The following is a 21,990-nucleotide window of genomic DNA, read 5'->3' as shown; positions in this document are numbered from 1 at the left end:
AGCCACCCCAGTCTCCGCTGATTCTGTGTTATCAGCACTGCATGTCTGCACCATGCACAGAGCGTGGCTGCTCCCACCCCACTTCCAGCACCACGTGTCTCTGCCAAGCACTAGGCATGACTGTTTGCAGCTCCCCCCGCCCCAGTCCATGCTATGTCCGTGTCATGCCCCAACTCTGCACGTTCTCAGCGCTGTGTGTCTGCCATGCCCCAAGTTGGCCGGCTGTCGGCTCTCCCAGCCTGTTTGCACTGCTGTGTGTCTGTGACATGCACAGAGCCGACCTATTCTCAGCTACCTCCCCTGCCCCCAGTCCCCAGGCTGGGTGCCTAGGCCATGCTCCAAGCCTGAATCAACTGCACCCTTGTTTCAGTGTTGTGCAGCTGGGCCATGCACCACTGGCCTGTGGGGCTACTTGAGCTGGTAGGTTCATTTCCAAAGGCCGCGGGGTTCAGTGATTGAGGTGTGGGTCTGCTGTATTTGATGGAGACCTGGCACGAAGGTGTACGTTTCTAATGGTGAGAGTAATTAAGTACTGGAGCAATTTGCCAAGGGGCGTGGCAGAGTCTCTGTCACTAACAAGTTTTAAATCAAATTCAGAAAAAAAAAATCAAAATGATGCTCTAGGAATTATTTGGGGTAAGTTCCGTGGCCTGTGTGACACAGGAGACGAGAAAATCAGTCTAGAAGATCACAGTGGCCCCTTCGGGCCTTGGAATCCATGAAACATCGTCCCAGCTTTGTCTGAGTTCACCTTCTGCAGCCTCTTACCACATCTGCAAAGCACAGGTACCTCCCCCAGGGTGCGAGGCCTCAGCCAAGACAAACTGCTGAGAAACCGCCGCAGAAGAGATTGAGTTCTTCTGCCTTCCAGCCCTGGGCCTGCTCCAGGGTGTGCTGGGAGTCTCCCTCACCCAGCCCTGGTCAGGATTCTGCTGGTATTCCAGCCTAGCTCAGTTTTGGAAACAGCTCATGTTGGGAGGGGCTGCATCTCACGCACCCCTTGACCAAATGACTCCAGATTTGTACCCCTGACCCTTCCCACTGTCCTCAGGTGGTGGATCAAGTTTCTAGCCCCTCAGACTGCGAATGTGAACTTAAAGAAAAAGGGATAATTTGGTTTGGGAAAGAAACGCTGCTGCAGCACCATGGTGCGGCCACGTGCCAGCCCATAATATTACTGCAGTTGATCATATGAGCTGGCTACTTTATTGCCAGTTTCCTTCTGTTCCTCGGCAGCTGGAAGTTGCCAACAGATTTCTTTCACAGTGAGGATGTTGTTGCTTCTTTTCTTGCCCAAGGAAAGCATCGCTTGATGCTTTGATTTTATTTACTCTTTCCTCAAGCTTTGCTTTTAGAGCTTTCGCTTAAAGTTACCCAGCTGCTTTTCTTCAAGCCCCTTCAAGGCATTTGCTGGTGGGTCTGTCTAGCCTTTCAGGGCAGAGCCGTGCAGATCTAGTACCCTTGTGACAAAGTCCAAGACCAGAAGATTGAAATAAACTTTATTCTGTGAATTTACTCATCTGAATCTACAGCATCCAAATAACTAAACAGAGCAAAATAGGAGCATTGAGCTGGGGAATTGGAGGGAGAGGGAAACACCACTATGGTTTTTATATTCAGAAGTAAAGAGCAGAGGACTTTGATGGATGACCTGAAATGAGTCAGAACTTAGGCCAGGTCTACACTATAAACGTCCATTGGTAGAACCATATCGTTCAGGGCTGTGAAAAATCCACACCCCTCAGTGAACGCAGTCATACCGACTGAACTCCTGGGGTAGACAGCGGTACGTTGACGGGAGAGCTTCTCCCCTGGACATAGCTACCGCCTCTCAGAGGTGGATTAACTACACTGATGGGAGAAGCTCTCCTGTTGGCATAGGAGCGTCTTCACTTAAGCATTACAGCGGCGGAGCAGCACCGGTGCATTTGTTCTGCTGCAGTATTTTAAGTGTAGACCTGCTCTACCAGAGGCAGGCTCTGCTGTGACCCTGAGAATGGCTCCTGGTTGGCCAGTTTTTGTGTGCCTGGAGGATCACAGAGTTACAGAGACAGGCATGTAAGAGGGTCGGGAAACTCCTGTCACCAGTATAATGCTAAGCAAGTCAGTCTTGTCCTCTCTCATCATTTTATTGTGAGTCTCGCAGCACTTGGTGTTTTTCTTAAAGTCCCAGCAGCTGGAGTAGGTAGATTGCAAGGCAACCTCAGATTATACTACAGATACATTTCCACCCTTCACATTTGTGTAGCAAAGATTGAAAATCGGAAACAAGAACACCCCAAAAGCTGGGAAACCAGAAGGCAAAGAAAATGACACAATATTGAAAAAGATGTTTCAGCCAATCTCATGATTCTGGGGGGCCTGACACACTTTTTGAATGCTTCAGGCTGGCAAGACTGTGATTAGAATGGCAAAGTGTGATAGCTGTAATTTATATATTACCTATGTCTTTGCTCTACTTTAGATATCTCATATTGAGTGATCCCTACTCCTCTGTCATAGGGATTAACAATATGTCGGCCAGTGAACACATAACGGTATGCTTACCAGTGAACTCAAATTCTACACGCCGGCTCCCAAAGAAGGGGATGATCTTCCCAGGGAAAGAGGATGTGAAAGTAAAGATCGTCTCTCTGCCAGAAGATGTAACGTCATAAAATGTAACTTCCTCCCCTTTATAATCCAGATAAACCCCAATGTTACTGGGGCTATGAGGTAGGGCCAGAGCAGTCTCAGGGGAGGTGAGGGCTGAGTACTCATTCTCTGTACTCTGCAAAGCCCAGATCCCCTCCTCTGGTGTATGGCTTTTCGCTCCCTCATGTATCACAGACTCTTTGGCAATGCCCAAAACCCAATTACGTTTGTTCCCCACCTCCACTTGCCAGTAACACCTCCCTGAGGTGAAGCCCTTATAGCCCAGCACACAGGCAGCAGGGTAAAGCCTGTTCTGTGTCACTAAATATCCCGTGTCTTGGTATTTCTGTATCACACTCTCATCTGTGGACACGATGGAACAGGGAATCCCCAGGTCTGGATCCGGAGTGGCCTGCACTGCACGAGGGGAGAGAGAGGCAGGAGGAGAGTGTTAAGTACCCAAAGCACCTCCCACCCGCCGATCAGCTCCTCCCCCTCCCTCCCAGCACCTTCCTCCTGCCACGGATCCATTGTTCAGCGGTGGGCAGGAGGTTCTGGGGGGGGGGGAAGAGGGAGGAGTGGGGGCAGAAAGAGGCAGGGGAAGGGGGCAGAATGGAGCCGGGCAGGAAGAGATGGGGCCGGGGTGGGGGCTTGGCGGAAGGGGTGGTGTGGGGGTGGGGCCCGGGGCAGAGCAAGGGTCAAGCACCCCCTTGGGAACTGGGGAAGTCGGCACCTCTGTGCAGGCTAAACCACTCCAGTACTGAGAGTGAGAGAGTCTGAGGCCAGAAGGGACCATCAGGTCATCTAATCGGACCCCCGTATATCACAGGCCACCAACTCCACCCAGCACCCACCTAACGCAACAACCAACATTAGCTCAAAGCCTGACAGCCTACAGCCGACCGTGCTATGATGTGCCACAGGCAGAGAAGAGGAGGCCCCGAGGGTCACCAGTGCCCGAGGCCCCCGCAATGCAGGGAAATGATTTGGTGAGATACCCCCAGATAATCCTGGCACATCACCCGCAGCCACATGCTGCGGAGGAAGGTGAAAAGCCTCCCCCCGAATGCCACTGCCAGCTTGACCTGAGGGAAAATAGCCCTCCAGTGCCTTCCCCAATTCCCCCATGAAAGACAGACCGGGTACCCCACGAATCACTGGGAAAGAAACTCAGAATAGCTGGTCAGCCAGGGGATGTGCTCCCAGAGTCCTAGAGCCACAGCAGCACCCGTGAGGACCCAGTAAGTGAGGTCAGGCTCAGCAGCATGGCTCCTTGCACCCAGCCCAGGCTAACCTGGGTGCTGAGCCCCAGGGTTCACTCTGCAGTGCAGACAGACCCTTACAGGCAGAGCTCAGCCCTGGGGGAGGCTAGGACCATTTCTCAGGCTCCCCAGTAGCCATGGGCTGGCTGGGGTGGGCCCTGAGTGTCAGTCCTGGGGAGCTGCCTGTTGGCTGAAGCTGAGCAGGAAATTCCCCATGGTTCCCGCCAGGCATCAAGGAGGTATTGTTAGGAGGGTGTGAGAAACTGGGATTTTTTGCAATTTTTTAATGAAACCTATATGCGCCTCAGTTGCCCAATATGCAGCATTGTTACCCAGTGGGTGATATGGGAGTGTTTGCTCTCAGGGCAGGCTAAGCTGCCCATGTCACTGTCTGGGGCCTGAGGTCCTCAGCAGACAATGGCAAATCCAATTGCACGGACATGGAAACATAACGATCAGCAACCCGGAGAGCTACGGCCTTCCCCGCCTCTGTGGCTGAGCTGCATCGCCCCGGCTCAGGAACAAAGGACTAGAGGTAGGGGAGGGGTGAAGCGGAAGTTACGTGCTGGCTGCAGGAAGCAGTAGGGGGGCAGAGAAGCGGACTTCCTGGGGGTGCTTGACCCTTGCTCTGCCCCAGGCCCCACCCTCACTCCACCCTTTCCCCCAGGTCTCCACCCTACCCCACCTCTTCCTGCCCCTGCTCCTCCCCTTGCCCAAACAGTTGATCATGGTGGGTAGGAGGCACTGGGAAGGAGGGGAAGGAGCTGATTGGCAGGGCCACCAGTGGGTGGGAGGGGAGGAGGGGGAGGATCTGATCCACGGGGCTGCCGGTGGGTGCTGAGCACCCTCTATTTTTTTTCCATGGGTGCTCCAGCCCCGGAGCACCTACAGAATCGGTGCCTATGGTGGGGGGCACACCTGGGAGTCTGAGAAAGCAGATCAGATGGACAGGGAGACAGAGCTTGAACCACAGGGTTTGCACTGCAGGGCTGGGCACCGGCTCCACAGAATGGACTATACTGTAACCTGCATTTCTCTGAGCTAACCAAGGTCTTCCTGTGCTGGGTGCAGAGCAGGGGACTAATAACCCCAGGGGCTTGACAGTGACGGCAGTGGCTGAGTGTCACTGCAGGTGCTTCCAGAGCTGTGCTGCTCCCTGAGATCACAGAGGGCTCCCGCAGGGGTCGGTCTCAGGTGGACGCACTGAACACAGCTCATGTTGTGAGGCAGGAGAGCTGAAGGCCCAGAGGTCCAGCCTAAGGAGTCGGTGAAGCCACGTGGCTTACCCTGGAGGAAGAGGGGGCTGATGTTGGGGGTCTGGCCCATCGAAGGGGCTCCTCCCAGAGACTGTTCCAAAGCGGGGGCTGCAGCACGAATCCTGTGGATCCGTGGCAGAGGGGATCTCGGTCTCCTCCCCCGATTCCTCGCCCTTGCTGGGGGTGCTCCACATCCAGCAACAGAACAGAGCAGGGGAGGCAGCAGACAGAGGATATTAACAGGGACACCAGCTTCAGCTTTTCATGCATTTCTATGCTGCCCTATTCATCCCTCATCTCCTGGTGGAAAGTCCCCAGCCCAAGAGTACAGCACATGGGGTGAGAACCCCACCACCCACTTGGACCAGGAGAAAGTAGCGAGCAGCCCTGCTGGAGAGACACTGGGCTCTCTGGTGCACTGGGAATTTGACTTCTCGGTGGCACTAAATGTCCACACCCGAGGGATGTGTAACAGTCATCCAATGCACTACACACATTTTGGGGAGGGAGCATGGTCTAGAGGTTAGAAGCCAGGACTTCTGGGCTCTATTCCTCACTCTGCTACTGACATGCCGTGTGACCTCAGGCATATCCCTTCCTCTCTCTGCAGTCTAGCTTCCCTTTTTGTCAAATGGGCATAAAAGATTCCAGGTATTCAGACGCTGTTGTGGGGGCCAGATAGGTAACTATGAGATCCGAAGAGAGCCCCTTCCCAGCTTCCAGTGGTGCTCATGGGACAAGGTTGGGGACACAACACGGTTGCAAGTGTGATGTTCAGTAATCGTGCTGGGAGCATGATGTTTGAATGAAACCCTCTTTATCTAGGGTTCTGTATCACAGAGCTTCTGCTATGCTCCTCCTTCCTGTCTGGGAAGCCAAACCACTTAAAGGGATAGTTCCCAGTACCACAGGGAGCACCAACCTCCAGGGAGAGACAATACTCCTTGAACTGATGGATAAATTCATGGAAGATAGGATACTAATAGCCATTGATGGACCTGTCTTCTGACAGTGGCCAATGCCAGATGCTTCAGAGGGAATGAACAGAACAGGCAATCATCCAGTGATCCAGCCCCTGTTGCCCATTCCCAGCTTCTGGCAAACAGAGGCTAGGGACACCATCCCGGCCTATCCTGGCCAACAGCCATTCCTGGACCTATCCTTCATGAATTTATCTTGTTCTTTTTTGAACCTTGTTAGTCTTGGCCTTCACAACATCCTCTGGCAAGGAGTTCCACAGGTTGACTGTGCGTTGTGTGAAGAAATACTTCCTTTTGTTTGTTTTAAACCTATCGCCTATTAATTTCATTTGAAAAAAGAAAAGGAGTACTTGTGGCACCTTAGAAACTAACAAATTTATTTGAGCATAAGCTTTCGTGATCTACAGCTCAAACTGAGCTGTAGCTTATGCTCAAATAAATTTGTTAGTCTCTAAGGTACCACAAGTACTCCTTTTCTTTTTGCGGATACAGACTAACATGGCTGCTACTCTGAAATTTCATTTGGTGACCCCTAGTTTTTATGTTATGAGAAGAAGTAAACAACACTTCTTTATTTACTTTCTCCACACTCGTCATGATTTTATAGACCTCTATCATATCCCTGCTTAGTCGTCCCTTTTCCAAGCTGAAAAGTCCCAATCTCATTAATCTCTCCTCATATGGCAGCTGTTCCATACCCCTAATAGTTTTTGTTGCCCTTTTCTGAACCTTTTCCAATATATCTTTTTTGAGATGGGGCAACCACATCTGCACGCAGTATTCGAGATGTGGGCATACCAGGGATTTATACACAGGCAATATTATATTTTCTGTCTTATTATCCATCCCTTTCCTAATGATTCCCAACATTCTGTTTGCTTTTTTGACTGCTGCTGCAGTCCTGATTCTCTGCCTGGTTCAGTACTGGCCTTAGCATGGTCTCCCCGCAAGGGACCTTCCACCAGCTGGAGATGGATAGAGCCCAGCACATGAGTCCATGCTCCTGACGCTAGGGTGAGAGGGAAGTATAGCACAGGAACTGGTGGGAGACACTTCCTTAACTCTTTATTTCCCAGTTTTCAGAGGTTGAAATATGGGTTCCTTTCACGTTCTGGGAGAGTACAAGGCACTGATGGTCAACCTGCACTCTGTGTTAATGATGTTTTCCAGTAGCGAAGCTTGTCTTTCATATAAAAAATAAAAATAGGGGAAAATTCTAGTCCTTATAATTGCCGAGAGAAGCAGAAAAATGTGTCCTGAGTGTGCCCTAAAGGCTGATTATTGGACCTAAAAAATGTACCCTACTTTCCAATTGTAAGTAGTATGTGCACATTCATACATCACAAAGTGGGAATGGGCAATGGGCTGGATGATTCCCTGTTCTGTTCATTCCTTCTGGGGCACCTGGCATTGGCCACTGTCGGAAGACAGGATACTGGGCTAGATGGACCTTTGGTCTGACCCAGTCTGGCCGTTATGATACAATGGTTCCTTCTAACCTTGGAATCCATGACTCTGTATTGGTGGAAACCTCTCTTGTTTGAATTCAGAAGTGTCTTCTAAAAAATTAATCCGGAGATTTTAATTAATAATTGTTGTAGGAAAATATCCTTATGAAAACTTACCCTCTTTCTCTGCCTTGGAGATCAGAAAGTTCAGTTGATAGGGCAGGGTCTCTAGAGGAAGAAAAGATCAGAGGAGAGGTGATATCCCCCTTTCTTGTAGGAAAATAGCCTCATGAAAACAGGGCTGGATTCACAAAGAAACTTAGGCAAGCTGACACTTAGCATCACAACACCCAACGCTTAAGCATCTAGAAAGTCACTGTGATTCACAAAGCCAGAGTCAGGCTCCCAGGCAATCTGCACCATGAATGGGGAGAGAGATGCGCCTTGGAATGAGTTTCATAAAAGCCAGCATGCTAGGCGACTCCCTGCTTACGCCAGCCAGTGGGAAATGCCAAGGTGCGGGGGTGTGCTAAGCCCCGGCCCCCTCAGGGAGTTCTGCGACCGAATCTGGGCAGCACCGTAGGCGCCTCCCTCGGGGTGGGATTCTCAGCTGCGAGCCCTCTCTTGATGACCAGCACCTGTGCCATTTTTTTTGCAAGAAGCCTGGCGGGGGAAGGAAACCCACCTCGCTCATAACTGTTAGCCCTGTGGTTAGAGCACTCAGCTGGCCTTTGGGAGACCCCTGGTTCAAGTCAAGCCTGTGCCGCAGAGGGAGCAGGGATTTGAAATGGGATCTACCACCTCTCAAGGAGCGCCCTAATCTCTGGGCTGCATGATTGTCTGATGCGGGGTGCCCACATGCTCTCCTGTGGGAGAGGTTCCACTGGGGATAATCAATAATTCATTGGGCCAGAGGCAGAGAGAAATCATGAGAACGTCCCAGGTGGTTAGAGCACGCTCTTGGGAGGGACGCCCAGAAGCCTGTCCCACTGCTCAATTATTTATATATAGTGGATCAGATTCAAAAGGGGCAACAGAGAGGCCGATATCAGACCCCTGTTGGAATCCCTTCTTCCCCTCGGGGAGACAGAGGATTGGAACTGGGGATCTCCCACATCCCAGGTCAGTACCCTAATCACAGAGTTATACATTATAAGGGAGCTCCTCTTTCCCTAGAGCCTGGTTATTTTGGGTAAGTTCACATATAGGGCCTGAGTCAGTAAGCGTGCTCAGAGCAGGCATTTCAGATTGTGGCCCTGTAGGTGAGTTAGGAGGAGGAACCCCTTTCTTTCCCCAGTTCGTGTATCTCTCTGGGGCTTAGGTGTCTTGGTAGTTGGACTGGAACTGCATTGCGAATGCACAGAGGCAGAAACATAGGTGCCTAGGGGACTTTTACCATAAAAATAGAGGTGATGAGTAATTTTAGGCACCTACAAGGTTTGGTTGCAGCTGAGTGGGGGTCTTTGTGAATCCCAGTGTGGTCTGATTCTGGGACTGAGGTGCCTAAAATGGCAAGTAGACCCCCCCACCCCCACCCCAAAGTCCTTTTGTGAATCTAGCCCATACCCTTTCTCTCTGCATTTGAGCTCAGTTCATAGGGCCGGGTCTCAAGAGAAAGGAAGGATTGGAAGAGAGGTGATTTCATGTTGTCTTGACTCTGGTGACATTTCTACCATTAATTAATGTAACCGTGATTGAGAGAGACAAGCTTTGGAGCTTACTCAGAGCTCTTCTTCAGGTCTGTGTAGCTCGAAAGCTTGTCTCTGTCACCAACAGGAGTTGGTCCAATAAAAGCTATGACCTCCCCAACCCTGTCTAATATCCTGGGGCTGACACGGCTGTCGCAGCACGGCATGGAACCGTGCTGTAATTCTGAGAGACAGCCCAAAGGAAAAGACCACAGAACGAGAGGCAGATTGGAATGGGGAGACCTTTCCAGTGAGACCAAACTAAAGTGAAATCATCGTCCAAAATATATCGTCCATCTCCTGCCTTACTCCAACGATCTCAAAGCACTTGGTGGCATTCACTAATTAGCACAAGGTAGGTTGGCCATTATTTCTTCCTTTTTCAAGATGGAGGAACTTGAGGTACAGAGTCTGGGATTTTCAAAAGGGCTGAGGCCATGTGGTGGCCAACTCCCATTGACAGTCAGAGAGAGATGGGGCCTAAATCCCTTAGGTCCCTTGGAAAATCCCAGCCATGGAGGTTAAATTCAACATTTTCTAAAACATCTGGCGATTGTGTGTCTCTGAAATTCTGAGTGGCCAATTTTGACACCCATGGTTGGGTCTGAGACAATCCAAGTGGAGGCCTGGCGAACTGGCATCAGCCCTGAGCCCTCCCCATCCCACCCACAGACGTCTAGCTGTGACGAGCTGAGAACTAATAGGCCAGAGTCCATCTCCTTCCACAGTCAGAGGCACACCTCGATGTGCCATCACCATATCATGAACCCAAATAACTGTTAAGTTACCTTTGAATTTCTTCAGAGCCTCCTGTAGACAAACATTTCTTTGGAAAGAGACGCCAATTCTCTCGCTCACATCCTGTGACACAGCCATTGGTTTCTCGAATTTCACTTTCTCACACCTGGGGGGGGGGAAGGGGGAAACACCCTAAATCTTTTCTTTCTTGAGAATGAGCTACCAGAGGCTGCTCTCTTGTGGGCTCAATGAGAGCCTCTAACTCCCACTGGTGAGACAATTCATCTCCTCACTGGAGTTTTTAAATGCCTAGCTCCTCCAATGGGAGTTAAAGAGTAAGGGATCCATAGGCTGCCCCTCAGAGAGAAGGGCCTAATCTCATGGGAAAGGATGCTCCAGTGGTTAAGGGGTTGCTGTAGGACTCTGGAAGCCTATTTTCCACTCCCTGCTCTGCCACAGCCTCCCTGCATGACCTTGGGCAAGTCACTTAAGGTTTGATTTTTAAAGGTGCCTCTTGGGATTTTCCAAAGCACCTAACCAAGTCAGGCTCCCAACTGCCAATGATCACAATGGGAAGTGCCTAACTCGCTTAGCTGCTTTGGAAAACCCCACCAAGTGCCTAGCTACATCTCAGGTGACTAACTGCCCTGCAAAATCTGACCCTGGGGGGAAATCCCCTTCTAGCATCACGACGTGTGAGGGGGAGTGGGAAGGAGTCACGTACCTGCTCCAGGTGCTTTTGATGTCCTAGAAAAGAGAAAAGGAGTACTTGTGGCACCTTAGAGACTAACCAATTTATTTGAGCATGAGATTTCGTGAGCTACAGCTCACTTCATCAGATACTTTTCTTTTTGCGAATACAGACTAACACGGCTGTTACTCTGAAACCTAGAAAAGAGAAAGAGTTCAGTCCCAAGTGCCACAAGATGCGGATCGCTCCTGCTCTGCAGGGGACTTGCTTTGCCATCCCTAGTTGAGCTCGAGATGCAGTTCTCTGCAGTTAGCAACTTCAAAAGTCCATTCACAGATTTCAATGGAATGGGACCCCTAAGCACACACCATGACTGTGGGTTTTCTCCTTCTAAATTCTATGGCATTTGCTCAAACAGACTGATCAGACGCATGAATCCTTGACTGCCACATGCAACTGCTGTGTCCAGAGCGTTTGCCTTTCTCCATGTATGCAATTATACTCAGCAGTTCTGGAAGCTGGATTCATTCTCATTTCTTAATAGGCCCTGCAAAGAACTTTGCTTTCCTAATCTCCCACTTCCTAGAAAGTGGAGTTGTGCCTTTTATTGCTTTCATATCGTTAGGGCCCTTCATTTTCAGTTTTTATTTTAGTTAATTTTTCCTGAGATTTTATCAGTGTTTATTACCACAATAAAAACAGGTGCAAATCAGTGCAGAAAACTATTAAGTTTTCTGGTTAAATATCGGGGTTTGTTTTGGTGGATGGAAAGACAGGGAGAAAAAGTATTCAGTAGATGAATGCTTTGAATTCTGTTCATCCCTGTGGTTTGCTGCAGAACTAAAACAGAACTCAAAGCACAAGGGCCCCCCTGAGTTTAAGAAAACAATATATCTGTAATCCCCAAATAAAACCTTTCATTTGAACAAACAGGTTACTGGTGTAGAATCATAGAATATCAGGGTTGGAAGGGACCTCAGGAGGTCATCTAGTCCAAGCCCCTGCTCAAAGCAGGGCCACTCCCCATCTAAATCATCGCAGCCAGGGCTTTGTCAAGCCTGACCCTAAAAGCCTCTAAGGAAGAAGATTCCACCACCTCCCTAGGTAACCCATTCCAGTGCTTCACCACCCTCCTACTGAAAAAGTTTTTCCTAATATCCAACCTAAACTTCCCCCACTGCAACTTCAGACCATTACTCCTTGTTCTGGCATCTGGTTACCACTGAGAACAGTCTAGATCCATCCTCTTTGGAACCCCCTTTCAGGTAGTTGAACGCAGCTATCAAAAAATCCTCCCCCATTCTGCTCTTCTGCAGACTAAACAATCCCCGTTCCCTCAGCCTCTTCTCATAAGTCATGTGCTCCAGCCCCCTAATCATTTTTGCAGCCCTCCGCTGGACTCTTTCCAATTTTTCCACATCCTTCTTGTAGTGGGGGGCCCAAAACTGGACACGGTACTCCAGATGAGGTCTCACCAATGCCGAATAGATGGGAATGATTACGTCCCTCAATCTGCTGGCAATGCCCCTACTTATACAGCCCAAAATGCCGTTGGACTTCTTCACAACAAGGGCAGATTGTTGACTCATATCCAGCTTCTCGTCCACTGTAACCCCTAGGTCCTTTTCTGCAGAACTGCTGCCTAGCCATTCGGTCCCTAGTTTGTAGCAGTGCATGGGATTCTTCTGTCCTAAGTGCACTTGTCCTTGTTGAACCTCATCAGATTTCTTTTGGCCCAATCCTCTAATTTGTCTAGGTCCCTCTGTATCCTATCCCTACCCTCCAGCATATCTACCCCTCCTCCCAGTTTAGTGTCATCTGCAGGTGCAATTGCTGAGGGTGCAATCCACACCATCCTCCAGATCATTAATGAAGATATTGAACAAAACCGGCCCCAGGACTGACCCTTGGGGCACTCTGCTTGACACTGGCTGCCAACTAGATATGGAGCCATCGATCACTACCTGTTGAGCCCGACAATCTAGTCAGCTTTCTATCCACCTTATAGTCCATTCATCCAGCCCATACTTCTTTAACTTGCTGGCAAGAATGCTGTGGGAGACCGTATCAAAAGCTTTGCTTAGAACGATTAGTCTATAAATATTCACCTTCGATAATTGGGCCACACCATTTGCAGCGCATACGCTCAACTTCATCCTTTTCTCCTGTTGTTGTTTCTTTAACCCTCTTGAATACTTCTTTGTGTTCTGAAATGTATTCTGATGTAGATTTTCATTTTCTTCCCATTTTAGTGCGTCAAATCTTTAACCCATTGTCTACTAACAGTTTGAAATGTCTACTTGGTGGGCGTGTGTTTTATCAGTAGGTTCAGACGCACACACACTTCAGAGCTTGCGTGCGTGCCTGTTGGTTTATTGTGTGCATCTTCTAGAACAATACGTTCTTACTTCAGCAGGCAGCTTTGCATATACACACAGACTAATGTATTATCGTAATACAGAGATCTCATGCAATGTATTGTATTTTCTTAATAAAACAAGTTTTTTGTATATATTTGAATGATAAAAAAGTAGGATGAAAATCAGAAAAACCTCAATAATACTTTTTTGTAAAACCCAGAAATTTTTTGGTAAAAATTGGTTTAAACTGAAAATGAAGGGGCTTACACAGGATGTCTCAAAAAGGCCTGAACCATCTGCCTTTAAAACAGCAAAACTGTTTCCACATTGGAAATATTAGAAATGTCACATTTTGTTTTCCCTCACTTCGCTAAAGGACACACTGACAGTCTCCATTGTGGAGTAGGACCTCTCCAAGAACTTAATAAACTCCAAAGCTAATCAATCAGAATCGCTCCCTTCCCTGGGCAGGGATCTGGGTGTCTCTAACTGTCTCACCTGCAGGAATTCACTTGTTGGCTGCTGACACTTCTCTTCTATCTCACTGATCAAGTCACCGAGACGGGAAATCTTTTCAGACAGTTTGGTACAGTTTCATCCTGTATCTTCACAGTTTCCTTGTCCAGCTCTTCCAGTTGGGCCAGCAGGAGTCACTCTTGCTCATCCAGGAACTGCCGCAGTTGCTCAAATTCAGACATGATCTTCTGCCTCTCATCTTCTATCTTTCCCTATAATGAAGGGACACGAACAGGAAAGGACAGATCAAGGACAAGGGTTGCCAGATGTCCAGTTTTCAACTGGGAAGTCCAGTCAAAAGGGAAACCTAGCAGTGTCCGGTCAGCACTGCTGACTGGACATGAGAAGTCCGGTTACCCACAGTAACTGGCTTCCACCACCAGAGGGCGAGAAGAGCAGCAGCTGCTGCTGGAGCCTGGAGGATGGCTCCATGGGCGGGAGAAAAGTACCGGCATCTCCCCCATCCTGCTCCAATCACCCCTCCACCCCTGGAGTGTGGCTCTCCCTCTCCCACCCTGCCCCAGTCACCTCCACCACACCCCTAGAGCTCTGCTCAGCTGGCAGGGGGAGGGAGGTGGAGAGAGCAGCAAGCGACAGTGGGAGAGGGACAGAGGAGTGGGGGGCGGGACCTCGAGGGAAAGTGGCGGCAGGGCACAGGGCAGGTTCCGGTGCTCAGCATCCGGTTTTCACAAATGAGAAAGTTGGACATCCCAGACTCTCCCCATGTCCCTGATAGGAACAGTTCTTAGAGCCCTCTTTTCATATCAACCTACTACAAACACATGGTTGAGATTTCAGGAGAATATGCCTGACAGTCTCTCAGCTGGCCTGAATGAACAACATGTTCCGAAGTGCCTTCGGGACGTACGCCTCCAGTTCCCATTTTCAAAAGGTCACTTTGGATGCTAAGGAGCCTAAGTTTCTTTGAAAGTGACTTTTGAAAATAGGACAGCTCTCCCTGCATTTTAAGCCCCTAAATACCTTTGAGAATCTGGCCCTTAACCACTTGCAAAATTGTTAACCCTAGGCTCCGAAATCACTTAGGCACTTCTGAAAATGGCACCCAATCTCTCTAAAATGATGAGTTTTCAGGTCTGAGTGGCTTAGTATATTCTGTTGATCATCTAGAATCTTCCAATAGCAGAAAGGTTGGAAGGGGGAAGGTCTGACTCAGAATCAGAAATACGTTGGCAGAGAGTTGTGGAGAAGACTGAAGAAGGAAAGGGTTCTGCTGGTTATCCACATAAAACACCAGTTACAAAACACACCATGCAAAATGCTTCTTCTCCAGCTTTTGCATGTTTCATCTGGCATTCTGTTAATTACAGTGTCCCAGAGGAAACCAGTTGTGCCTGGTGGAGATTCAGGAGGAAGATTTCTGAGATACAAAACAGCCACTGGATGCCTAAGTCCTACTGACAGTCCATGTGAATTAGGCACCTAATCACCATACGTGCCTTTGAAAATCTCCCCTGAAATCAGTGTTTGTACCTGGATGTGTGGGGAATAAGATCAGTGCTTTGAGTTGAAACTGGAAGCCAGTGGAGGAATCAGCCCACAGGGATGATAAACAAAGATAAACATGATCACACCCTGCAAGGGTGTCTCAACAAGAGACAAAGTGCTTGAGGTTATCAAGATGATGTTTAAAAAAAACCATGAACGGTACAGAGCAGAACAGTGGTTCTCAAACTTTTTTACTGGCGACCCCTTTCACATAGCAAGCCTCTGAGTGTGACCCCCCCTAATAAATTAAAAACACTTTTGAATATTTTTAACACCATTATAAATGCTGGAGGAAAAGCGGGGTTTGGGGTGGAGGTTGACAGCTCACGACCCCCCATGTAATAACCATGCGACCCCCTGAGGGGTCCCGACCCCCAGTTTGAGAACCCCTGGAGTAGACGTTTCTGGATACCAGGGAATAATCTACGGATTATCAAGAGGAGCGAAGTTCGGTTTCAGATTGAGTGGCGTAAGGAATACATACTCTGCAATATCCCCGATTGGGGGTAAGAGGTTAAGGGGTCAAAGTACAGACATTGAGACATGAGGGTGCGTTGTTCATATAATAGCTATGTTCAGGTGTGGTATATAATGGGCGGATACAATCATAAGGATGGATTGACCCTCATTTTGTGAGATTTAACGTTCAGTGCGTTTATGGTTCCAGTTCATATGGTCCAACGGACAAAGTCTCTCGGTCCCCAATACATCACAGCTAACCCTGATCTGAGCTTGACCTTGCTCCCAGTTAGCACATTTTATCTCAGTTTAACTGGACAAGGTGAACCCTACACACCACACTAGGGTCAAATTAAACTAGGTTCAAAATGTTTGCCTGTGAGGGCCTTGCACCAGAACAAAGACATTACATTAAAAAGTGATTTGAGGTACATCTGTACTACACAAATGTTGTGGTAGTGTGTAGAGGACGTACACTATATGCACCCGCTAACATGGGCATAAATAGCAGTGTAGATGGCGAGGCATGGCTTAAGCAAGTGGAGTCGCGATATGCCTGAACCCTCTGGGTATAAACCCTAACCACAGGGCTCTATACACCCCCAAGCAGGGCCTCCCCCATCTACACTGAGTGTCCCGCTGCTTCCCAGTGCCAGAGCCTTTCCCCACCACAGGAAAAGGCTCCAGGGAGTGGAGGAAGGCTCCGGCTACTCCGCTGCCTCCCCCTGCTGGAGTCTTTTATTCACACATGTAGCTACACATGACAGTGTGGACACAGCCTGTTTCTCACTGTGCTGTGTAGCTACACATACCCTACAGGATGCCCCCAGCGGTGTGCCGTGTAGATGTAGCCATAGCTAAATCAAAGCAGTGCTGCGTGTAGACAAGGGCTGACACTCTCCCCACAGAGAGAAATATCACCCCTGACTGATGTAACTTCTGGACCATAACAATGGGGACCTACCAGATATTCCTGGCTTTACGTTTCTGCATCCTGTTTCCACTCCAGAAGTTCTCCTCTCTCTTGCTTCAGTGTGTTCAACTGGGTTTGAATTTGTTCCTGAGGCAAGAAAAACAATGTTGGGGGTGGAGGGGAAGGTCAACCTGCTAAGGAGTCTGTCCTCTGTGCAATTTATATACATTGCAGTGCTGATTTCATTATCTGAAGCTGGGATTTTCAAAGAAGTCTCATGAAGTTGGGTTCTCAGCTACCATTGATTCTCCATCTCCCTCTCAAGTTGCTCTAGGACGGTGCTCATGGCAATGTCACAATTGACTCTTGAGAGGTGGGAGACTCAAATCTCTTCTCCTCACCAGGCAGAGGGAGAACTTGAACTGGAGTCTCCCACATACAAGGTGAGTGCCCTACCCCCAGGCTAATGGTTATGAAGAAAGTCTTCAACCTAGGGGTGACAGTGGATGAGAAGCTGGATATGAGTCAGCAGTGTGCCCTTGTTGCCAAGAAGGCCAATGGCATTTTGGGATGTATAAGTAGGGGCATAGCGAGCAGATCGAGGGACGTGATCGTTCCCCTCTATTTGACATTGGTGAGGCCTCATCTGGAGTAGTGTGTCCAGTTTTGGGCCCCACACTACAAGAAGGATGTGGATAAATTGGAGAGAGTCCAGCGAAGGGCAACAAAAATTATTAGGGGTCTGGAACACATGACTTATGAGGAGAGGCTGAGGAAACTGGGATTGTTTAGTCTGCAGAAGAGAAGAATGAGGGGGGATTTGATAGCTGCTTTCAACTACCTGAGAGGTGGTTCCAGAGAGGAAGGTTCTAGACTATTCTCAGTGGTAGAAGAGGATAGGACAAGGAGTAATGGTCTCAAGTTGCAGTGGGAGAGGTTTAGGTTGGATATTAGGAAAAACTTTTTCACTAGGAGGGTGGTCAAACACTGGAATGCGTTACCTAGGGAGGTGGTAGAATCTCTTTCCTTAGAAGTCTTTAAGGTCAGGCTTGACAAAGCCCTGGCTGGGATGATTTAATTGGGGATTGGTCCTGCTTTGAGCAGGGGGTTGGACTAGATGACCTCCTGAGGTCCCTTCCAACCCTGATATTCTAGGATTCTATGATTCTTCCCCGGCCACGTTGTGCGGAGCAACACAGGTGCAGAACTCCATCTTGAATGAAACAGCTTAGGTAGCTAAGCCACTCGACTCCAGGAGAGGGGTTCCCAGGTGTGGATCAGAGATAGGCCCATTCCTACACCAAACTCTGGGGGAGTTGGGGCTTAGGACACACTCCTCTTATCAGTATCTCCGGAGGGCTAGTCTCCCCAGCTAGCATGCTGGCTTTTGTGGATGCCTCTCTCCCCCCAAATGCCTAATTCAGGATTTGTTGTTCCAAACTGTACCAGATGACTGGAGGATAGCTGATGGAAAGCCAGCTTTTTTAAAAAGGCTCCAGAGGAAATCCTGGCAATTACAGGCCGGCAACCGTAAGGGCTTGTCTGATTGTCAGATGTTGGGACTGGGCAACAGGGAATTAATCCTTTGGTAACTGCCGGGTTCTGTTCATTCCCTCTGGGGCACCTGGCATTGGCCACTGTTGGAAGACACGATACTGGGCTACATGGACCACTGGTCTGACTCAGTGCAGCCGTTCTTATGTCCTTAGTGATTTTCTAGGTGTCTAAAAGTTAGGCATTGCAGTGCTGAGCATCACAACACCCAAGTGCATTTGGGGATTCGGGCCTAAATCTCCTTTGCAAATGGGACTTCGGCTCTAAAGTCAGTTGGTGCTCTTGAAAATGTGCTCCAAGGATCTTCTTCTGTAATTCCCCGGGGGTGAGGTGTTGCAGAGCCACAGAGAGGATTTAAAAGCACAGCTCCCGTTCATTTCATGGCAGCTGGGCATCTCAGGCCCCATTCTCAGCCCTGCTTACTTTCTTTCTATGCTGTATATGTCATGCTGCCAGGGAAGAGAGAGGCCTTTGGGGGCACCAGACCTAATATAGAGACCTAGGGACTCTGTCTAGAACAGCCCTTTGCCTCCAGCAAATACTCCAAGTGCTGCAGGACAAAGGGTTGAAGTCGTATCCATTTTGCAGCAGTGTAGGGTAGGGTGCCCTGCTCCCAGGCAATGACAGAGAAAACTATATGAAGAAAGCTGGACATCAGAGAGTTAAAGCTGAGCAACTTAAAGGGAAGGGAGTTTTGGTAAGAATGTTTAACACACTTTTAAAAAAAAATAGTACATTAAACTCCGGTGCCTAATGAACACTTGGGAGAAAGAGACTCCTGGTTAAAAATCCAACACACTCACAAGGTGCATAAATATTGTGCTCGATTGTTCAGCATGGGGGAAAGGGCTTCTTCAACATGGTCCTGGGAATCAGCCATTTTCTTCCTTTAATCTTATTGTGGCACTACTACAGCCCACTTCGTCCTTACAGCTAGAGTGGCGTACAGCACAGCGGATTCTGCCCCGAGGGGATTGCTCTGTCCAACAGGCTTTTTAAGGTTCCAATCCACTTGGGCTTCATGGGCCCTAGAAGGTTGCAAAACTTCAAAGATTGTATGGGCAGGACGTGAGCCACTGGTTCAGGGAGGCTAACCCCCAGTCCAGCCCCTTCTGCCACAGGCCCCCCCAGACCAGCCACGGGGGAAGAGCTGCAGATCCCCGGCAGGAAGCAAGAGGGAGTCTGGGGGTGGAGGGGGACAGGCAGGGCTGTGCCTCCCCTGGCCCGTCATACCCGTCGCCCATGATTTCTGCTTCAGGAGCAGCGAAGTGACCATCCTTCAGCAAACCCGGGAAAACGGGAATTCATCATCCTGGTTTTTCCTTGAGGAAAAAGTTACGCAGATTAACCTTTGTTTCTTAAACAGAAATCTTTCAGGGCACCTTATGCGTCAGAAAGTAGCAGAGAACAAACTCCTTGAGAACACTGCTGACCATGTGTTATTTTCCTGTGGCTCGCCTGAAAGCAGCGGTCATCAGCTGTGAAATGCTCAAGCTGGGGCGCTACGCCTCCAGTCTGCAGCTGTGCTGAGATGTTGGTAATGTGACGGTAGAGAACTGCATGACAGGAGTGATGAGAGGCGGTGTGGTCTAGTGGCTAGGGTACTAGGATGGGCATGGGGAGGCCAGGGTTTAATTCCTGGCTCTCCTACTGAGCTGCTTTGTGAGCTTGGTTAAGTCACTGCCGCGTCTGTGCCTCTGTTTCCCTCCCACTCCTTTGATTTGTCTCCGAGCATGCCCACCAGATCAGGCCCCGTAGAGGAGAGAAGCAGAATGCCTGGTTTTCCCCAGCTCATGGATTGCTCTGGGTGTGGCCAGGAGACAGGCAGCCAGATGCCATGGGGGGTAGCTGTGCACATGCCCAGAGACAGAAACACAGGCACTGAAAGAAGTTGTACCCTGAATACACAGGCACTGAGTGAGTCTGGGCTCCTCCATAATGACAGGTTTCAGAGTAGCAGCCGTGTTAGTCTGTATTCGCAAAAAGAAAAGGAGTACTTGTCGCACCTTAGCGACTAACCAATTTATTTGAGCATAAGCTTTCGTGAGCTGCAGCTCACTTCATCGGATGCATAAAAGTGGATTATCATACACATTGTAAGGAGAGTGATCACTTTAGATAAGCTATTACCAGCAGGAGAGTAGGGTGGGGGAAGAAAACCTTTTGAAGTGATAAACACCCATTTTTTCATGCTCTGTGTGTATAAAAACATTCTCACTGCATTTTCCACTTTTATGCATCCGATGAAGTGAGCTGTAGCTCACGAAAGCTTATGCTCAAATAAATTGGTTAGTCTCTAAGGTGCCACAAGTACTCCTTTTCTTTTTGGGCTCCTACAGGAATTCTGGGGATTGCAGTGGAGCCGAAAACTGGCATTTAGGTGCCTAAACTCCAGATTTATCCACTTAAATCTGGGGTATAGACACCTTAAGTACCTTTCAGAATCCCCAGCCTTTGTCTATCTTGACTGTTTACATCAGTGGTCCCCAAACTGGAGCATGGAGGAACATTTGAGGGAGCATGGCAGGGCCAAGACCAGCCCCCACAAGGGGCAGGAAGGGAGTGCCCCTCAGATCTGCTATGGCCCCCTTGGCCCTGGCTCCTACCCCAGCTCCACTCCCAGCCCCAGTCTTGACCCTGGCTCTGCTCCCAAACCCAGTTTGAGCCCCCGACTCCCGGCAGCCCCACTTCCAACCCCAAGACACCCCCACAGCTGTGGCCCCAGCCTCTGACTGTGGCCCCAATCACAGCTCCTAACCGCAGCTGCGGGTAGGGGGCCATAGCCAGGGTAAGGGAGAGCCTGAGGGGAAAAATTTGGGGACCACTGGTTTAGACTGTCTGTGTGTTTGTACAGAGCCTCGCACAACAAGGGCCCTGATCTCGGTGCCTTTAGGAGCTATTGTAATACAAATTGCAAACATGCCCAAACCGAAGTAATTACCCTGCACAGCAGATTCCTACCTTCTAGGCCTGGGCAGCCTCCTCTGTGGGGACCACCCTGTGAGTACGGTGAGCCCGGGACTCTCTGCAGATCACACAGATGAGCATTTGGTCCTGGTTACAGAAGAGTTTGAAAGGCTCCTGGTGCACCTTGCACCAACTTCTCCTGCTGCTGTTTGGAAACTCAGCTGCTTGGCTATTTCTACAAAGTTCCCCAGTTGTCTGTTCGGCCTGAGGGTCCTCTGGGGAAAGGTCTCTCTGCACTGAGGACAGGAGACAGCTGTATCCGATACCTCCCAGCACTGGGCGATGCAGGCTTGGCAGAAACTGTGCCCGCAATCTAAAAACACGGGATCCTTATAAAAACTCAGACAGATGGAGCAAGTTGCTTCATCTCGGAAGCTTTTCAGAGGATTCACTGCAGCCATGGCTCCCTGCAGAGAGTGTCACAGGGATCTAAGATGTGGCTTAACCCCAACAGGGCGTTTTTCATGTGGCTTCTTTGGGGGCTTTTTTGGCTGCTTTTTTTTTTTTTTTTTTTTTTAAATGTCCTGCCGGAGAACATGATTGGCTCCCTGTTGCCCAATCCCTCTCCCAACACCCAAAGCAAGGAGAGGGGAAGAAACCAGGACTCTGAGACTGACAGTGCCCAGGGCCAATGGGGGAGAGGCCAGTGCGACAGGTCAGCCCGATAGGGCATTACAGATGAAGGAGGGAACCTGGAATCCAGCTCAGTCAGCCGTGGGTTGGGTTCGTCTTCCCTAAGTGAGGTCCTCGCGGTGAGAGTGTTGCATGCATGCGTGTGTGTGTGTCCGTGCCCTGCAATGCCTACTCTCTCCCCACCGGCTGCCTCCTGCCTGGACTGCTCGGGGGGTTGGGTGAGCTGATAACAGTGGGCTGTGGTCAGTGATCTTTCTGTTGGTGCATTTCTGGTGGTGGTGTTGCACCTGCATGGGGGAGGGGGGAACGCAGGCAGTGGGTGACAGGGGGTTGCAAAGCTGGGGGGGGGCTGCAGCATAGCTTGTGCCAAGTTGGGGCCGGGGAG

At 49.6% G+C, this 21,990-nt stretch overlaps 1 pseudogene; it reads right to left on the bottom strand.

Annotated features, from left to right (window-relative positions):
• LOC144274989 (zinc finger protein RFP-like) overlaps window positions 1–21,373 on the bottom strand; it is a 38,136-nt pseudogene extending 16,763 nt beyond the window's left edge.
• Between the last annotated feature and the right edge of the window lie 617 nt (window positions 21,374–21,990).

This window comes from Eretmochelys imbricata, chromosome 14 (assembly GCF_965152235.1).
Source record: "Eretmochelys imbricata isolate rEreImb1 chromosome 14, rEreImb1.hap1, whole genome shotgun sequence".
NCBI lineage: Eukaryota > Metazoa > Chordata > Testudines > Cheloniidae > Eretmochelys > Eretmochelys imbricata.
The sequence above is the reverse complement of the archived record's forward strand: the minus strand, read 5'-3'. Positions and strand labels throughout refer to the sequence as shown.